At 36.7% G+C, this 13,900-nt stretch overlaps 1 pseudogene; it reads left to right on the forward strand.

Moving 5' to 3' along the window:
• Nucleotides 1–795: 795 nt before the first annotated feature.
• LOC122346780 overlaps nucleotides 796–13,900 on the forward strand; it is an 18,764-nt pseudogene continuing 5,659 nt past the window's right edge.

Consider the following 13,900-nt stretch of genomic DNA (forward strand, 5'->3'; position numbering starts at 1 on the left):
CATGTGTGTGCTATGCTCTGTGGTGATGTTGCATATGTATGGCTGATGTCTGCATGTCAAACAGTTAACAAGGATAATCAATGCGTTATGAATTTAGAGGCCTTGAGTAAAACAGTTCAGCTTTATGTATGGAAAAATTTGCCAGAGCATGACTAAACAGACAGGGTCACGGTGAGCATAAATCCATGTATTAAGTATTCGGTATGTGATAAAATGACAGAACACGGTAACGAAACTTATATTCTTCAGAATATCAAGAGCCTCCGAAGTTGTACAGTTTAAGAAGAAACTTCAATATCTGATTTTCATGTATGTTTGTAATAAAATATATGTAATGAAAGTTAACAATGCGACGCAATTGAGAAGAACACTCAAGTTGGCCTTTGGTGATGCATCTTTTGTAACATATAGCACAAAAAATTTTGTAGTTATTAGTAGAATGCGCTATGCTTTTATTATTTAGAAATTAACCAACAATTTAGGACCAATATTCTCTCATCACCGCTGCTGCTACATGTATAATACAATGTGCAAATAATAAAAAAATAGAATTTGTGAATTCAAGCACATAATGAAACCATAGAAACTATTGTGATTGTTGTTATAATTACAGTAAAATGCCTGTATGCAAATAGTATATCATTGTAACGTAAAGCTTTACGCATGGTGATCATTTATGGAGTGTCTACGTCACTTATAGTCCTCTCTCAAGGCTTGTACACACACACACACACACACACACACACACACACACACACACACACACACGTCGCGCTCTTCTCTCGAGATGCGCAAATGAACGCGTCAGCAGCAGGACTTTCTCTCAGAAAGGACGACTCTTCGTTAGCTTTAATGTTTACGTGCACATGTCTTATTCACTTAAGGTCACGCCAAGATAAGATGAACAGTCTTTATGAGGAGAGACTTTGACTCAATGCCGTTGTTCAGTCTGCACAAGTGTTTGATTTCCTAGTCGGCTTGCTTTCTCATCGCCGTTAGTGACGGGCTCGAATCTGCGTCGCGACCGAAATCACCGGCAGATGAAGCATAACCTGCACGTTTGTTCACGATGGACCTGGAGGCTTTTCGTTTGGGCTGCTAAACCCAGAAACTTTATTCTCGCGCCGAAAGACACGTGTGAAGATTCGACAGCAACATTAGAAGCATGAAGTGAAACTCTTCCCAGAAGTTCTGGTGAATGGCTCGGCGCGGGGAAGCTCCGAAAGACTCCCGGAGCGTGCAATAAAAGCCACATCAGCTGAACGGTGCTGGGTGAAGATGTTTCCCGAAGAAGCTAATTTCAGTTACACTTCAAACGGCACGGACGAGGACTTGCTCGGCTCTGGGCGACGACTGGAGCGACACTCCGGCCGAGAAACTGTCACGGACGGGACATAATGTGGTCGCCTGTATTTTGGGATCTATTTTGCTATTCGGGATCCTGAACAATTTCGTCGTGCTCGTTCTGTTTTGTAAATTCAAGACCCTGCGGACTCCTGTGAACATGCTCCTGCTCAACATCAGTGTGAGCGACATGCTGGTCTGTCTGTTCGGGACCACGCTCAGCTTCGCGGCCAGCATCCGGGGCAGGTGGCTCGTGGGGAAACACGGCTGCATGTGGTACGGCTTCGTCAACTCGTGCTTCGGTGAGTTTGGACATTTGAAACAAAGAATGCAAGGTGCGCTGAGGTATGGTCACTGGGAACCTATCCACCTATCTATCTATCTATCTATCTATCTATCTATCTATCTATCTATCTATCTATCTATCTATCTATCTATCTATCTATCCATCCATCCATCCATCCATCCATCCCTATCCATCCATCTATCTATCTATCTATCTATCTATCTATCTATCTATCTATCTATCTATCTATCTATCCATCCATCTATCTATCTATCTATCTATCTATCTATGCTCAGATCCAGTGAGATCACCACTCTATCTCGTGATTCTTAAATCTATCTAAGAATGTTTGGCAGCCAGTGCTCTAGAAAAGCTGCACTGTGCACTGTGCAAAAAAGTTATTTTAATAAACGGGATCCTCGCCAGGTCTGCATTCGTTTGATACAGTAACATTTAAACTATAGACTGTATCATTTAACATAACATTTCAAGTCATTTCAGCGTCTTTACTTCAGTCACGTGACTCTTCAGAAATCATTTTAACGTTCTGACATTCTTTGCTGCTCGGAAACAGTTATTATTAGTAATGAAGACAGCTGCAGAGTTTTTCATCAAACTGTCACTCAGTCACACATTCACAGTGATCACAAAATGTGCATAAAATAGACTTAATAGACTAGACTCAAATAGTAGGCTCAATATACTTATATATATACTTATATATATATATACACCTTGGGTTGTAAGGCACTGATGACGGTGCATTTTTATCGTTGTATCAATAAGCGATTAAGATTTTTAGACCCCTTAACCTACCCCAAACCCAAACCTTTCCATTTTTAGCAAATATAAAATGATATAAAACACAATTGACCGAAAAACAAACTATTTTCGTAACAAGAAACATTGTTATAGTTGCTAATCCCACTCCTACCTCTAAACCTAAACATAACTACCTCTGCAATTACGATCATTTACTTTTCAAAAGCAGTACCAATAGTAACTCAAATGATGTTTTGCAGCTGCAGGAATACAGTAGGTAAGGTGCAGAGCAGAATTAATGTTGTAAATTGCTGAAAATATTATTCAGATTATTTCCGATCCTCTTTTGAGCTTGTGAAGAGGGCAAGACGCACCTCAGAAGAAACACTGCAGATCACAAATGAATGCTGGTGAGAGCCAATGAGCGTTTGATCATCCTGCCTTTGACTATCCTGTCGTTTGAAGCGGCAACATTTGAATTCCTACCAAGCTAGTCAGTTTACAGCCGTTTACAGTCACTGGACTCCCTGTGATCACCGAATTAAGAATAAAGGCTTAAATTTGGGTCTGTTTATAGCGGTTGTATGGATTCGGAGGATTTGGATTTCAGCGCACTAATAAAATAGTTTCAGTTTGTAGTTATGTTGCGGTTTTGGTATATTTTATAGTTCTGTTGTCTGAGAAAAGGCTTTTTGTGGCCCATGGCAAGTAGATATTAAATGACAAATAAAGAAATTATATTTAGTAAAAGGGTTTACAGTGGAGTCTTGTTTAGCATTATAAATATCATATTGTTACTATTTCTTATCAAGTAAAGTTTAATAATGCAAATGGTGAAAATACGTCACTGTTGTACGTTTTAATGCCTGTAAAACCGTAAGTAAATGTATGTTTTATAAAAACACTTTTTACGTCAAATGCATACAAATTTTAAGGAGATGATGTTGGCAGAACAGGTCATGCAGAATATGTGCTTTAGAAGTGCTTCTAAAACATGCATGTAAATAAGCAACTAACGGTGAGCACTGGCCCCTTAACTCATGTGTTTCCATAAAGTTTTTTATTTGTACGCATTTACAAATGAGGACATCATCAACATAAGGTTTTGTCCAATTTAGCTCACGTCTGAGTACAAATTTGGTAAAATATGGTTGTGGTATTTCTCTTTTTTTCTCCCATACACTTTATGTATCCTCTTTGGACTTTGAAAAATTATTTTTAAAAAGTCCCTTTTGAACCACCCCTCTGTAAATCACTCTGTAATTGCTGAAAAGTATCTTAGATTTAAGTTTCAGATGGATTAATGTAGCCGTTTAATCATGCAGGAGCTAATACATGTTGAATTATCTTCAGGGAGATCATCCCTGGAGTGCAATAAATATTTTATAAAGCATTTACGTGTAAAGTTAAAAATGTACTGCATGTTTAATTTACTCGCAGTCCTTGGGAAGTTGGAAAAACATCTGCCGAAGTGTATTTGTGAAACACAAGACTGCAGATGCAACTAAATGTGCAGGGAACTTTTTTTTGCGTGTGTGTGTCCTTCTTTTTTCTGTCCATGTCACACCATTCAGAAGTGTATATACGACTTGCATTATCATGTAGTTATCAATCAAATTTGCCCCATGTTGAATTTTTAAGGCCTGTCCTGCGTCATAGAGGTAATAATAAACTATCAGATACACATTTTTTTATAGAGCAGCAAAGATGACAGGGATATGAAGTAGCCACCCTGGTCTCATATATGTACACCGTTTTATGTTTCACTGCAGTCTTAAAGAGAAAACACAGGTTTAATATGTGAACCATCACACGTTGACATAGGTAAGTATTGCTGTGTTTTTATTATTTTGCTTCGGTTGCATATTGCAACGGTTCAGAATTCAAATATCCAAGGACTGTCGCTAAAAGTTAATACTCTATCATGCTAAACCTACCCGACAGTGTTAACAAATGCAAAACTGATATTAAAAGGCATTTGTTGCTGCAATTGTGTTATTTTCGAACATGAATTGTTTCCTCAAACTGTTTTTGACCTTTCCAGTGCAACGCCTAAGCTAGCGAGTAAACCTACCGTCTATGAAAACCCATAGATACGAAGCTGGATGTGTGAGATGCTAATGTTCAAGAGCACCAGTTTGCAAATCTCCCAAAATATCAATATTGTTTTGAAGTCGTAACAAAACACTGTTCAAGTAATTGTGCGAAAATTAAGCTTTATTAATCGAAACTCTGTAAATTTGTGTGAAAAGAATAAAAGGTGTCAGAGTTTTACTGCCTCTAGTGTTCATTTCTTTTGCACTGATGTACTTATTAGTGCTCATATCGTGGCTTGCTAAGAAGTGCACCTAGATGTGTTAGTGCCATGAGACCAGGTAGCACGTAGCCTATAGTCAAACTGTGTAATAAAGCTTGACCATTTAATTCTCGCATTACATTCCCATTAACTCGTGAATTAGAAAATCTAGCAGTTGTCATACGCTCTTATAATGTGAAAGCATGCTCATCTGTATGTGTGAGACCAGGCTAGAGAACCGCATGTATCCATGTTAATCTCAAATTGAGCTTATTTCTTGTCTTCACTCAAGCATGTTGGGTCTAAATCCTTATGAGCAGAGTATCCTCTTAAGCGCAGATAAACATGATTAAACAGCTTTGAAGATAAGAACATGCTGTCCTGTTAGAAGAGAGGCCTGAGGAGTGATTTGGGAACATTAGGGAATTGATTGCATAACTCACCTCTTCCCACGTAAAGCCGGGGCAGAGGAACTTCAGATCCGAGGCCAAGAAGTAGCTCAGGATCAGTCCTCGTGACAAAAGCACTTTCAGAGAATATGTGAATCCATCTTTTAATTGGAAATCATCAACAGATGATTGATGCTGAGAGAATATTTCCTCTCCAGAATTATAATAATGACAATTAAGGTCTTCAACGGACGATATTATGCATTATCCTGACACCCACCTGGTTCCTATTTCTGATCAATCTCTCATTTACTCAATTAGTAATTGCAATGTGGCAGATTATCAAATTTGATCTGCAAAACATTGTAATTACTTCATCTTCCACTCATTAAGAATGAGGAATGTGTCCAACTCTGTCCAGTCCACTGTATTTCTCAGCACAGAAGGAAGTTATTTTGCGTGATTCACTTCTTCCGAATCATTACTATTAGTGAATTGGAAGAAGAAGTTGGAAAACACCATGTATACAAACCAATGTGTTTTTGATTGTGACGACAAACGAAATTGATAAACCAATTATAAACCAATATTAAATAACAGCATAACGGACTGTTTTGTACATCTAGTTTTATGAAATAACAGGCCAGTAAGAACAATAAGATACCAAATACAAAAAAGACACTTGTGAAAATGGGTGAATGATGTTAGGGACCCTCAAACTGTTGAAGTAGAAGGACTTTGTTCAAACTATTTAGAACTGCTGCTGCAAACTAAGCTTGAAGACTCTCTAATTTCACAAAGCCACACAAAAATCATGATCATAAAACCTGCATAGACGGAGTACAAAAATGTACTTCAATCGGCTCAATCATCTGACTACAATCAAACTACTATTGAAAAGTGAGAGTCAGATTCCCCCCACAGCATATAAAACAGTTATGGATGTTCTGATGTTCATCCAAAAGTTTAATAGTTGTGAATCATAAGAAAGTTGAAAGCTGTATTAAAGTCAAATGGTATTAAAACACCTTAATAAAGTAATATTACCAGATGCTCACATAATTTGCAGGTGTTTCAAATACTCAACCCGTGTACATTGTATATGTTATTTAATGTCTAGGAGGCCGCCATTATGATAATGGGTCATATCTTTATGAATAAATATGCATACACACACATATAATCTGCAGGTTTTACATGTATTAGGTATACATTATACATATATTCATACACCATTATTTAAAACATCAACAGAGCTCTGCATATGAAAGCATATGAAAGCTGTGATTTTTTGTGACGTGCCGTTGCTTTGTGTTCCACAACGGCACAAAGCATTGTAGCGTAGCACAAATAAAACGAACGAACGGAAATAATGAATAATGAATGTGGGGGTCATGATGTTAACTGTGATGGGATAAATGACAGTTTACAGTGAGTGCTCAAAGGTATGTAGTTCACCATCAAGCTTTATGTTCACAACATGTGGCAGATAAAATATAAAGGATAGCAAACAATTGTTTTTAGATCAATTCTAATGATTCATATAACTTAAAAGTATAGATTTAGGGTGTATATAGCAAATAAATAATTGAGGAACTCATTGTCAAGCTGGTTAACAATAATGAACAATATATGAGCTCATATTTTGGTAATATAATTGTAAAAGTGGCTGATAAGACCAGAGGTGTGCAGATCCAAGTACAAGGCTTTATTACGAAACATGGACTAAAAGCAGGCAGAGTCAAAACAGGTACATAGGAGGAAACCAATGAGTAGTCTGAAAAACAAGCGAGGTCAGCCCATGGCAAACGTAATCCAATGGGGCAAAACAGAGCAATGATCCAAACGAGGTACGAACAGGGTCCAAGCAGCGGCAGGCAAAGAGTAAATCCAAATACCTGACGGGAATCCGAACACGGGAATCTAACAAGGCAAAACTGTGACTAGAACTTGAAACTGGGAATGGCTTTGTAGAGTCAAGATGGCTAGGAAAGTAATGTATGCTTGACCAGGGCTGTCCAAACTCAGTCCTTGAGGGCCTGCGTCCTGCAGAGTTTAGCTCCAAATTTCCTCAACGCACCTGCCAGAAAGCTTCTAGTATAACTAGTAAGACCTTGATTAGCTTCAGGTGTGTTTAATTAGGGTTGGAGCTAAACTCTGGCCCTCAGGACTGAGTTTGGACAGCCCTGTGCTCAGGAACTGAGTTGATCTTGACTAAAGAGGATAAAAAGTTAACTAACAATGTGGGCAAGGAACAGGGAAAACAGAAACAATGGGGAACAAACAATTCAAAATAAGAGTCCACAAACACCAAACCCAGGGAACATAGACTGAAATCGTGATAATAATACATAAATGAGAGCAGCAACTGGTCTTTATATTCTTACTTCTTCATATTTCTTTTTCTTATTTTCTTATATTTCTGTTAGAGATTTCCAGATTTTGTATCCATGGTATTGACACTTTCCTTGTGGAAGCTCTTAGAACACTATTCAGTGGAGTCTATGAATATAAAAGCATCCAGTTATGATGACACTGTTTATTAATCACTCTGAGACTCATTCAGATAGTAGCATTCAATCCCCTGTGAAGGGAGCAGCCAGTTGTTTGCTACTTAATGAACTCATCTGTGTTTTCATTATGTAACTTTACAATGAATATAAAGTCCTTTGTAGTGCAAGCGACTGAATGATTATATTTAGGCACAATGTTTTATTTTTGCTCTTTGGAATATGATTTGGGACACAAAAGGCCTTGTTAAAAAGAGATATTAGAGGAGAATTCTGACAGGTTCAACAACAGGAAAGCAACAGTAACTGAAATAGCCACACACTGCTGTGCAGAAGAGCTTCCTTGAATTGAACACGTTACGTTTTGAAGCGGATGGCCTATAGCTGAGGACCCATGTGAGCCCCCCTCCAGTACTTCGGGTTGCTCCGACTTCAACTAATCGGAGAAACTGTTAATTAAAAATTAAATCTGCTTGAGGGGGGTCGACATACAAAGCTTGGAGCTGTAAGAAAAGTGATCTTTCATCTTCCTCTCAGTTCCGTCAAATCAGAGTCATGGATCACTGTGGAATTACCTTATAAGATTTCAGATAGAAATGCTCTCTAGGGCAAAACCAAAACTAATTGGATAGCAAATCAAGATGTTTGTGCATTTGTAGAGAGAGACCTTTTATATTTTCCATTGTTTCACATGCATGTGGTTTTTGCAGTTATTTAAATCAGACTTACATTTTTTTGTCTAAAAATAAAAAGCCCCCCTAGGTGCTTCTAGCTGTGATGAGTATGATCTAGTCAATAAAACATTTCAGAGTCTCTTTTTAGTTGACTAAATCTTGCTATGAAAGAGATACTATTTAAAATGTCATGAACAGGAATAAAATATAAGCCATTATTTAGTACTAAAGGTGACATATTGGTGGTCAGATGAGGTCATCTATTCAATGTTTGTTATCCAGTCCTCTATTTGTTTTGCAGAGTTTCTACGACTTTTCAAACCCCCTACAACTGATATGCAAATGCTGAAGTAGCCGTACCATATACTGTTGAACCTGACGCTATCATCCCTGACTTTGTGTATACTGCATGTAAGTAGTTGAGAACCCCAAAGGGCTAAAGAAAGACCAATAATAGTAGGGAGAAAGTAAACATGGGTAGTATAAATTTTCTCATGTATTTCTCCGAAAGCTTAACCTAAAGTTTACAAACTACTAAATGTACTAAATGTACAATTGGAGCTTAATAAATGTTCTGAGTTTAATACAAGTTCATCTTAGTTCCTTCCTTTTAATCTGACTGGCCAAGCAGCATTTCAAGATCATCAGTATTTAGTTCACTGTTTACTGCTCGTATCACTCCGCTCCATTCCACATACAGTAAGCAGTTAGTGGGGGGAATTTTACTGTAACCATATCACAGCAATGCAGTAAGTCTTTAAAGGTTGGTTTTACAAAATGAAATAAAGTTAGGCAGTGTTTTCCTCACCTTAAAGCTTCCTAGGTGTATGTGATTTTCTTCTTTCAAACAAATCCACTGGGGGTTATATTAAAAACTGTTCAGACCCCTCTAAAATATGGGACTAAGCAGGTATTTGCTGTATAAACTTCAAAAGACGTTAAGCAAAGTCTGTAATAAAATGTCACGGCTCGAGGTGAAAAAAGGCCTCCTGCTGCGAATCCGCTGTCCGTAGTATGAGGAAGCAGTTCCAAGCGCGTGACTTAAGATGCGTTGCATGATTAGTGACATGCACAGAGAGAGAACAAAACAAAATGTCACGAATTACAAGCACAAAATGAGGATTTGTAAAGAAAAATGTTGGAGGGTTTCGATATAAGCAAATAGGACACTGGTTTTCCTTTGCTAAAGTAAGGAAATGTTGTTCGCTTTGTTCCAGCATTTCCCAGAAACACCAAATCAACTCTAAACCTACCCAATCGTCTTAACAAATGCAAAACTGATGAAAAAAAGGCATTTGTTGATGCAACCATGACATTTTAACTTCCTTTTACAGATGTGAATTGTCGAACCATAGTTACACAGGATCCAAACCGGACCTCCTCACCTCTCAATTACCAAACAAACATATCTAAACAGACATAGATGTCTAAGAAAACCAATTTTAATATTGCTTTGAACATGATATTCTTCAAGTAGAGTCTTACTGCCACCTTTTTTTTTTTTTTTTTTTTTTGAAATTGCAGTAATATGTGTATTATTGGTACATATTTCGTTTCATGCTAAAAAGTGCACCAAGGCGTGTATATGCCATGAGAGCAGGAAGTACAGCTGTACAGACAGCACAGACATACACCAGAGCTGAGCAGTGTCTGGTTCTACTCAGGAACACACTCAAGATATGAAAATTACCCCGTAATCCCCTGCTGGGTGTTTCTGCAGTGCAAATATGTTCGGCTCTAGTCTTGTGTGAGGTTTATTGCAAACACAGTGACAAATGTGACAGCTTAAGATTCTGTCAACAGACTCAAATATTAGCAGATTTGTAAAAGATCTTTATTAAGACAGGCCCTTGCATACTTAAGGGGAAAAAACAGAGGAACGGTTTATGTGCCCTTCGTAAATCTTTTGAATTAATGTTCATAATAAATTTTAAAATATCTGAATTTTAGAGACAAATCTGTTTTCGGACTGATATGAATGAACTTATTTGCATACACATCTCACATTTGCCTTTTGAACAACATCAGAGAATGAGTCTTGCTTAAAGGCATTTTCATTAAAAAAAAAAAAAAAAGGTTGTGGTAGGTCTCCCTTCATGCTGTGCTTCTTGAAATAGCTATGCACCTGGGAGTCATTTATAATTTTTGTTTTGAAAATTGTAACATTGCTTTGACATTAAGTGCTTCCTTCCCATGGGACCAGTGAGAGTAGTAATGCAGATTGTATTTTTATTCCCTGTAATCATTCCCTCAAATTAGCAATTTATGTTTTTGTCAAGCAATAAACATACAGAAATAAATTTAGACAAACAGACATTTAAAATAAATCACTTGTGTTGTCAGACTGGTGCTGGTTTACTAACATTTATTATCATTTATAAAAGGTCAAGAGTTCATTGTGGATTAGGATTTAACTTTAGGGTGTAGGAATGAATGAATGAATGAATACATAGGCTACATGCATACATATATGTGGCATTTATAATATTGGCATTACATTATATTGGTTCTAGTTTTTTAAGATTAAGAAATAAAGACAAGCATTAATGTAAAAGGCGCAAAAATGTTTATTAAAATATTACTTCCTTAAAATTAAAACTTAGAAATCTAGTCTTTTTGTTTTATCTTTATAGAATGTTTATTACATTTTTTTAAATATTGTCTACAAAACCTTAAAAATCAAAATGTTAATTAACAAATGTTACAATAATTATTATCGCTTGTTTTTATTACGATAATTATTATCGCACAATAAAAAAATAAATGCTAAATAAATAATTATTAATTCTAAGCTATCTTAAAGTAATAGTTCACCCGAAAATTTAAATTACGGCATATTTTCCTCACCCCAAGCCATCCTAGGTGTATATGACTTTCTTCTTTGAGAAAAATACAAATAGATTTTTTAAAAATGCCCTGCCCCTCCGATCTTGGTAATGCTGGTGGATGGTGGCCATGATTTTTAAGCTCCATTGTTTTACTAATTTTAGTTCTAGTATAACATTATAATAATATTCATAGTTTAGCTTTTTTTTTTTTTTTTTTTTTTAAGAATAAATCTAATGCATAATTGACATTTGGGGCTTGCTATATCAAAGCAATAAAGCAATGCAGTTGCTTTAAACTATCATATAAAACATCAATTAGAGATAATAGTAATTAATAACCGTTTCAAGACCATTAAGATTCTAATTAATTTAAATTCCCTAATTAATTAATTTGTTAAATAATAAACAACATCCCATTGAAGGCCATTTAAATTCCTCAAGTGCAACATTAAGACCAATAATAACAGTACAATACCATTAAAACATTTAAAATCAAACATGGCATTTCTAAATTTTCTATATATATTTCTCTGGGCAACATAGAACACACTCATGGAACTTTCTGGTTCATTTGCATTTATTCTATTCTTTCTTTACATAACGTCGCGGCTCTGCAGTTTAATGGCGAGTGTGAACATATACTATATTGTAACTTCTTCTCTTTTTTAATGGGGATTGTATCATTGATCTCTCTGGCCATCCTTTCGTCACGATCGTTACAGCACTTTGGCCGTTTACAACAAGAGGGCCCCAGACTACAGCAAACCCCTGTTGTAGCGTCGGGGCTCCTGGCTCTACTACTCTCTGTTCTGGACGGTTCCCCCTTGCTGGGCTGGAGCAGCTATGGACTGGAAGGGGCAGGAACCAGCTGTTCGGTGACATGGACGGCCAACACCCGCAGTCACATTCCTATATCATCTGTCTGTTCATTTTCTGTTTGGGAATCCCGTGCTGGTCATGTCGGTGTACTGTTACAGCCGGCTCCTCTGTGCTGTCAAACAGGTATGCTCAATCACCAAGTAAATGTTACACTTTAATCATGCGTGTACGATTTCAACAGAGCTTAAACAAGTCAGATTTCTCAGCTCAAGACCACACGCCCCGCAGCACTGTTTCCAATCCCGTCTGGAACGAAACAACGACTCACTGACTTGTCAAGCCTAAACTAGGTCAATATCTCTGACTCCAGATAAAGTTTAAAGCTCCCCAGATGATGTTTTATTAAATTAGAAAAACCAGCGCTGTGTTATGCACTGTTAAAAAGGATGTGACCTCATGAAAAATAGTGAAAATTCGGTTTTTAGATTCAACATACATAAAATATCGGTGCGTTATATTCGGTTTATCTCAGTTTATCTCTTTCCACGTGCACTACACTACACGTATACAATCTTTATAAATATCAATATTATCAGGAATATCAATATTCCTTAACCTGACAAGTCAGTGGTTCCTCTAAACCAGATGGTAGGATTTCTTTTATTCTGAATCATCTGCGGGAAAACAAAAATATAATTTAACGTATATGTTTACATCATTTATCATCAGGTGGGGCGCATCAGGAAGGCAGTGACGAAGAGTACCACATTTTATTTATAGTCATCACTACAGTGGTGTCACTACTACTGCCTTTTTGTGCTGGATGCCTTATGGGGTTGTCGCTCTGATGAGTAGCTACGTTTGGGCGTCCGGGATCATCTCACCCATAAGCGAGCGTGGTGCTGTCCCTCCTGGCCAAAAGCAGCACAGTCATCAACCCTAATGATTTACATCCTTATGAACAAACAGGTTAGACCTTTGCCAACTTTTTAATGAGCTCTAAATCGTCTTTTCATATACACACAACGGCAGCATGCGCGCACTAAAAGTTAACAATATTTCCTCAAATATGTTTCTGTTGATTTCGTAACCAACCCAACATCTAGATCAAATCACCAGCCTGTAAGAGGTACACAAGGTCAAGTACAAAACTGATTATGAAGAAAAGATAAATAACACTAAACTCCATTTCACGATGTTCTTTAAACAGTAATAGCAGTTAGGTATTAGGTACAGACACAAATCAAAATATAATGCACATTTTGAGAATACATTTTACTAAATTTTTACTGAAAGCACAAAAAATATAAAAAAGATTAATAGAAATGAAGATCGGTTTTAAGCTTTTGGAGCTAGACACTGTCTGAAGTAGTTCACATTCATATTGCAAAATAAATAATTTATAAAACACCTTTAAAATTACAGATTTTTTCTTTGGATTAAACTGTAATGATCTTGTAGTGCTATGGAACAGTAACAACTTTGAATTGTCATCTAACCAATAGAAAACCACAACAGCACATTTAGACATCTTTTTCCATCCCAACTCACTCTATACCACATTGAAATTTTTTTTTTTAAAAGGTAATTGTCCTTTTATATACAAAAATACGAGCAGCTTTAAATGACAGTGATTTCTAAAAAATCCCAACATTTTGGAAACGTAAAACTTGTTATTCGATCTTTCTATGATATATTTAAGAAGACAAACTAGAATTTGATTCCTCTCCAGGAAATGATTAGTAAAGCGTATTACCATCACTTTCAGCACCTCTTGAAGTATATCAAGGTTGTTCAAAACTCTCTTTTTGTCCTTTCGTGATCTCTGAATTGAGGTCATTTTAAGGTCAACTGAACATTTCTGACAGGATTTTCAATGTCTCTCAGCATAAGGATCTTAAGATGATCAGACTTTTGAAATCACTGATTCTTACAATTCCTCATGTCTAGATTACAGTTCAGATTACAAAACCCTATTAAATGATGATGTTC

This window comes from Puntigrus tetrazona, chromosome 6 (genome assembly GCF_018831695.1).
Source record: "Puntigrus tetrazona isolate hp1 chromosome 6, ASM1883169v1, whole genome shotgun sequence".
In the NCBI taxonomy this organism is placed as follows: domain Eukaryota; kingdom Metazoa; phylum Chordata; class Actinopteri; order Cypriniformes; family Cyprinidae; genus Puntigrus; species Puntigrus tetrazona.